This window comes from Silurus meridionalis, chromosome 14, assembly GCF_014805685.1.
Source record: "Silurus meridionalis isolate SWU-2019-XX chromosome 14, ASM1480568v1, whole genome shotgun sequence".
Lineage (NCBI taxonomy): Eukaryota > Metazoa > Chordata > Actinopteri > Siluriformes > Siluridae > Silurus > Silurus meridionalis.
In genome coordinates, this window is record NC_060897.1 from 11,583,854 (window position 1) to 11,590,884 (window position 7,031).

The window sequence follows — 7,031 nt, forward strand, 5'->3', positions numbered from 1 at the left end:
CATGCCTATTTTTTGCTTTTTGACAATTCTATTATCGGAGCCAATGTTTAACTACTTGCTGGCATCCAAACAATATAGTTTGAATTCTCTACACCAAGAGAATGCAACCAAAACCTGCAACATTTGACCTGAACTACTCTGACAGCAAGTTGCTGCCACAGGCCTGAAAAATCTCACCAGCTCATAACACAACATTGTAAAATTCTCTGATACAAATGTATCGTATAAAGGTGTATCCTCACCCACTGGTCTTGGTAAAGACAAATATTGGAGATGAATGTATGAATGTATGTTGGAGGTTTTAACCTTTTAGATAAAACAGTCAGGATCCTTGTTAAATATCCTGGTACTTGGTGAAGCTAGAATGACTAGTTTTGCACACGTTTTACGAAGAAAAAAAAACTGATTTCTTCAACAAGTGAACATTTATTTATTTATGAATTTATTTATTTATTACAAAATACTGCATCACTAAGAAGCTAAGAACATTTTAGGAGCTTAGGAGCTACCAACATTTAACTTATGTTGTTCATGGTTTTTCTCGTCAAGTTAACACAAAAAATGTTGTATGACAGGAATAATTGTCGAACTGGTGTTACACTTAAAAAGATGTCTATAGATGCAAATGCGTGTCTCTCTGGTCAACCACTAAGCTAAACCATTCTATTCGTGGATGTGAAAGTTTAATGCTAAAGCTCTAGACTGCAACAGCTTTAATGAGTTCCAGATATGCAAGACTGGACCTACAAGCCTGCCAACAAAAACAAAACCACAAAAGGCAAAAAGTAGTGCAGTTCCTGTTAAGCTGTCTGCTGTAACCACAATCAGCTCTCATGTCAGGTTTTGCCCCTTACAGCATGGCCCAAACATATAGTTATTTTCAGCTGGGCAAATATATATATATATATATATATATATATATATATATATATATATATATATATATATATATATATAACATAATGTTCGTGCAAATTAGTGAAATTAATGATAAGTATTTGTGTATATCATTTACAGAGAAACATGCAACACTAGGGCAGATGCTTAGCATCACAACCCAGTGAAAAAAATTTGAAAGAAAAACATTCATGCAAGTATGAAGGGGAAAAAAGAAAATATCTTGGCTCTTTAAATCCAAACAAAGCCACTTTCCAGTTTTGAGTGTGGATGGCCAAAAGTAATCTTTTATATGTGACAGTCTTCAGGAAAGCAGCAGAACGGAGAACAATTCTTAAAATTTTAGTACCTACATAAACAGCAGTTTCTACGTGCCAGAAACCCACACTGGTACCAGAAAGGAATGAACAAAGCTAGCAGCTAAAAGAGCATGTTTGTGATTTGGGGATAATGTGCTTAAGCCTCAACACATAACTAATGCATGTTAAAGGAAGAAGAAAAAACAGGCAAAAGAAACATGTATTTATGAATAAAGAAATTCCAACGTTTCCTTCCCCTCAAAACTAAACTTTACTTCTGCAATATATCCAGCATAATAATCTGACCTAAGTGTACATGAGAAAATTAAGGAAATGCCTTGTGTGGAAAAGTTCACATTTGTCATGCAGCATTAGCCTCAGCTGGCCAAATTTAATCCTCTGGATTGCTTGAAACAACTATGTCCATAAGAAAATAGAGTGAGTGCCAAAAAGAACACTGGACTGACCTGTTTGATCTTTTTTTTTTTTTTTTATGTCATTAGTTCTAACAATAAGCAAAACTTTCACATATGGTACAGAGGATTTGTGACCTGGGTAAAAGTTTTAGCATACAATCAACTCCAGAACTATTGGCGCCATGAACATTAGGAAAAATGTAAATACATACAATAATGGCTAAGCAGCCGTTTCTATGCAGATCTCAATGTGTGCTAATTGTGTTGATGTCAGTGTGGTATTTCACTTCATGTCCCTGTGGGTGTCCTGTAGGCTTTGTGGTTTCCAGTTCTGAAAAATATGCTAGTAGGTGGAATTGCTACACGAACACCTAAAAGTGTGTTTGTCTGCATGCATGGTGTCCTATGCTGGATAGTGTATTGTATGAGGGGTGTAGGTGCTGGGTTACTGATCAAAAAGTCAGGGATTTAAGCCCCGGTATCACCAAGCTGCCACTCTTGGGCCCTTGAGCAAGGCCCTTAACCCTTTGTTCTCCAGGGGGCTCTGACCCTAGCTTCTGAGCAAGCTGGGATATGCCAAGAATGAATTTCAACGTGTTGTAATGTTTATGTGAAAAATAAAGGCTATTCTATTCTATTCCTGACTCATATTCAGTGTTCTTTATATAGGCTGTTCACAACTGGGTTTTTTTAAATGGCTTTTTTAAAATAATTAATTTATTTAATTTTGTTGGTTTTTTTACATTTTTTGTTGTAGGTAGCAACATATTCTCACATTCTCTTAAAGAGCTTTAATGTAATCTCTATACACTGCATGTTTCTATAAACATGTACTGATAACGGATTTCATTAACAAAAAAGAACAGCTGCGTAGTAGAACAGAATCTACTCTACATATACACAACCCACTGTAATTGAATTTCGACATCTTACCTGGATTGCTTATACTTAAACATCTCAGACAGAGAAATTTCCCCCACATCTGTTCGTTTTTGACGAGCAGGTTCTCGTTCTGAAAACGTGCACACATCACCACCATCCTGTCCACTGCCACCATAAAAGACGATGGAGTGTGTGTCAGAGCGCAGACATATGAGGAACTTTTTCAGCATGAATATTCAGATTGAGTAAAACTTTTTCTTCTCGTGATTCATGAACAGTGTGAACTTTTTCTGCGACTCAATGTGGGAAAAGAACATTTCTCGTTGTTTATCATCCAAAAGGAGAAATCCATCTTCAAAGCCTAATAGCAAAATGATTTGGTGTATCTGGATGTCATCTTTTGTAATTTATTGAGGGAAGGTGGGAAAATATATGGCTTTCACCAAACCACACCACAAGAGGAGCTGACTTCATGCACTATGGGAGTGAGCAATAAGCGATGGTAATGAGATGGAATACATGAAATGAGACGTGTAGGCGGTTTAGTAGTATAACCAAAACTCTAGAAAGGAATTTCTTTTTACAGAGACCAATCTCCAAAAGCCTGAGGGCTTATCAGAGGGTATGTGGGTGGAGAGATAAACGAAGAGACTGCGGGAGCGGGAAAGCATAACTGAGTCAAGGGGGAAGGGGTTAACTGTTGGAGCGTGAGACTTGAATTTAGTGGGGGGAAATGTTTGCAAAACGGTTGAGAAGGATGAGACGAGCTGCAGAGAAATTCATGACATATACAATGACTATATTTTTAAACAATTCTAAATGACACCATACGATTCTGTTAAATTTGGTTTATCATAAAAACCCTCCCACAGTTCTTGAACACACTTTTTTTTTTATATTTAAAAGGTCTAAGCTTCCTAAACAGAGGTCTGATAAGGAATCACACCCACACATTCACAGGAAATTCATGTTGCATTCAGGTGGACAGCTGGTTGCAAACTTTATGAAACAGACAAGGATAATTAGAATACTATATATAGTATGTCTTCATATTTTTTCATACTTAACATTTTATTTATAATACAGTTGTCCCAAAAGGCAGTCTTTTCCTGTGTTTATTTTTTTAATAAATCCCTACTGACTACATCAAATAGACATAGCACTATGCCTCCCACACACCACACCCACCAACCTACCCAGCCACACACACACACACACAAAAAGGGGGAAAAAAAGGAAATACCGATTTAGAGAGAGATTAAAACAGCTACAGTGTTTTGTCTGGATCATGAACATATTGATCTATGCATTTTGTTGCTTGCCTTCTTTTTTAATAAATGCTGTCTGGCCTTTAATAAACCTCGTATAACGATCTGGAGCTGAATCAAAAAGTGATGTTAGTCTGAATGAATTAATTTTTATAAATACAAAAGATGCTATTATTATTAATTATAATTAATATTAATGGTTAATTATTTTAATAGATTGATCACGAAAAGGGTGGTCGAGTGTGTCAGTGAGTGCTTGTCAGGATAACAGTGTATTTATCCGTCAGCTTTGTTGCGGTGATTATAGGTGTATTTATTTAAATGACAATCTTCCAAAAGTGTGTACACAAATGCTAGGACACTTTTTGGGACAGGAAACAGATATAAAATAAATTACAGATACATAAATGAATGAGTGAAGCAAGACCGATTTCAGAAGTTCATTTCACTTAAATACGCACCAAAATCATTTCCAGATGTCGAATACGTCAGAACACTTCATGCAAGCCTCTTAACATACAGTGCCATAAAGCAATTTAACCCCTACATATGAAACTTACACACAATGCATCTGCACTGTCGCATCTAATCGTTACCTAGTCTGTTTCCTTTCACAGCCTCTGTTCATCTATAAGGTCACACTGTGTAGAAATTGACTCACAGGAATGAGTGAAAATGTCACCTGAGAGTCAAATGGATGTGTGAATGGTATTATTACTTTCAGAAGCTGAGGGCTTGTGAGAGCCAGGGTCATGACCAACCACCCCATATGAGGGAGGAAATCTCATGACCTCAGGGTCCATGCTTTCCACACAGATGAAGAAAAACAGCCAGGAATATAAGGGTAATTGCTCCTTTAATCCATGGCTACATGAACTTCAGACTGGACACCTAAAATAACACACCAGCATGTCTGGAAAAATCGGCATCATTATAACAGCGACAAAATAAATGGTGGGAAATTGAGAGGAAATATAGATCGTAGTTGATTTTTCCCACAAAGTGGTTTTATAGCAAGGCTGGTATACTGTAATCTTGGAATGTCAGTGGGGGAAAAAGGATAAAGGAAGAAAGAAGGAATGCTTCTTTTTACAATTTGTAGAATTCCAGTCGTCAATTATAATTGTATTTCTTTGTACACATACAACTACTACTAACTGTGTTATAGCTGTAATTTTAAAACCTTTGTTTCATTCATAATTCAATAAAAAAAATATTTGTGAGATTAGATTTTTGAATGCTATTCAAAAAATATGTAAATAAAAAAACTGCTGTACATCACCATGACAAGGCAAGACAATGAATAAACAAGAACCTGGATTAATATTATTTTCTCCATTCTATGCAAAGCAAATGAAGTGTTGTTTGGGTTAATGATGTTAGAGCTTGCGATCACATGCTGTGTCTTTGAGTCAAGCATAATTAACTCAATACAGACAAAGTGAAGAGCCGTTCAGGGAGCTCTTGCAGTAAAGGGGCTGTACTATTGTGCATGACAATGAATAGGTGATCAATAAAACAAAAGAAAACTCTGTTAATCAGTGTGACCAGACATACAAAGCTTCAACAACACCAGTCTAATGGTGACGAAGTGTCTGCATACTACTTTAATGATGCACACTGGAATTGTCTGATATCATTGTTGCTAAGAAAATAATTTTCCAGAGTCTGTTGTTTTATTTGAGCATGGTCCCACGTCAGCAAGAGACTGCCGGATGCATTATTATAAACAGAAAAATACAATTAGACAAGGCCCTCTTTACCGACTTCCTGATGTCAAGAGCTGTCACGTCAAAGAAACATGCACACTGAAAATATATATACTGGCGTCATTAAAGCAAAAAGTATAAAGTACCACGATCCTAGAATGTAGAAGGTTTTTTTTTTGTCTGTGGGAGACAGAATAGATAAGACAGAAAAGTCAGGCTACTTTGTGTGTTAATTCAGAGAACATGCTGTTTCTGCACATAGACTGGGAGGTGTGTGTATGTGGTGGGTGGTCATGGGGGTGGGGGGTTGATAGGATAAACATCTCAGCTTACTAAGGGGCAATCTGACCACCAAATAAAATCACTGACATGTGCATACAAGTGTTATACAAGTGCTACTCTTTGACAGGTGTACAGAACATAAAAGTAATTGAAGAGTAGCAAAATACAATTTTAGTAGGTGTATTTTATGTTAATAATAATGAAACATTACTTAATTTCCTGATTGTTTGGAATGCGGCGTCCATGCCTGGGCCCATCATTAAAAAAATGCTGACGTGTATTTCTATTGTTCTTTGTGCTGTGCTCTGGAAAAGAAGGGTGGCGGTCAGTCTGACTGAGAGGACAGTGTGTTCCCAATGGAGCAAGCACAGTGACCAGAGCAGCCTGGAATGACCTCATAGGTGTTGCTTAAGGAAATCCCTCTCCTTCCAGCCACAATGACAGAGATTCCTGTTTAAAAAAGCCATCCACCATGTAAACACCACAGTCTGGCCTTCTACTTACACAAGTTCCAAATAAACATATTTCTATTAATCATATGATACTAATGTTTGTCTTGCATATGTTTATTTGTATTATTATTGATAGGATGCATGCAGAAAACTGTCCATAAACAGAATGGCTTGTATTACAGATATCTATAAACTAGTGTTCAGTTTCTGCAGCATTCTCACAGTGTGACCTCAGAGGCTGCGAACCATCAGCTTCATCATATCCACAAAACTATCTATAGAAATGTATGAGTTAATAACAAAGGTTATAATAAAAAAAACATGTACATAGCCGAGAGAGTGCATCTGCAGTCCAGCCGGGATCCTACGGGAGATCCACAGTGAAAATACCGTACCATGAGTGAAAATCAGCTGATATTTTGTTGGGAACTTGATCTCGCAAAGCAATGTGTTTGTCTATTTGTGTGTGTGTGTGTGAGAGATTTTGGTTGTGAGAAGTGCGAAAATACTCAAATCAAAACTTACATTCGGTTTCTTGTTCACATGTCTCCAGGAACATTTTTGCATAACAAAAGCACTTTGGGCAATAGCTTTAACAGAAAGGCTCTGTATGGATTTTTCACCCAAAATGAATACATGTTGGTAACTGATTTCCACACAAGCCAGGCCATGTGAACAAAAACTTACCTTTGCTTTGTTGTTTTGCTTTGCTAGAGAGGAGGGTTTTTCATTTTCACCTCGTTAAGTACATCCAATGAGAGACAAGGAGAGAGAGAGAGAGAGAGAGAGAGAGAGAGAGAGAGAGAGAGAGAGAAAAGGAGGAGCG

The 7,031-nt window shown here is 37.1% G+C and overlaps 1 long non-coding RNA gene across 1 annotated transcript in view; it reads right to left on the bottom strand.

Annotated features, from left to right (window-relative positions):
* LOC124396633 overlaps window positions 1–2,567 on the bottom strand; it is a 52,469-nt gene extending 49,902 nt beyond the window's left edge. Inside the window, exon 1 of the long non-coding RNA XR_006927815.1 lies at window positions 2,546–2,567. This is a non-coding gene — a long non-coding RNA (uncharacterized LOC124396633). The remainder of the gene's footprint in view (window positions 1–2,545) is intronic.
* Window positions 2,568–7,031: the final 4,464 nt, after the last annotated feature.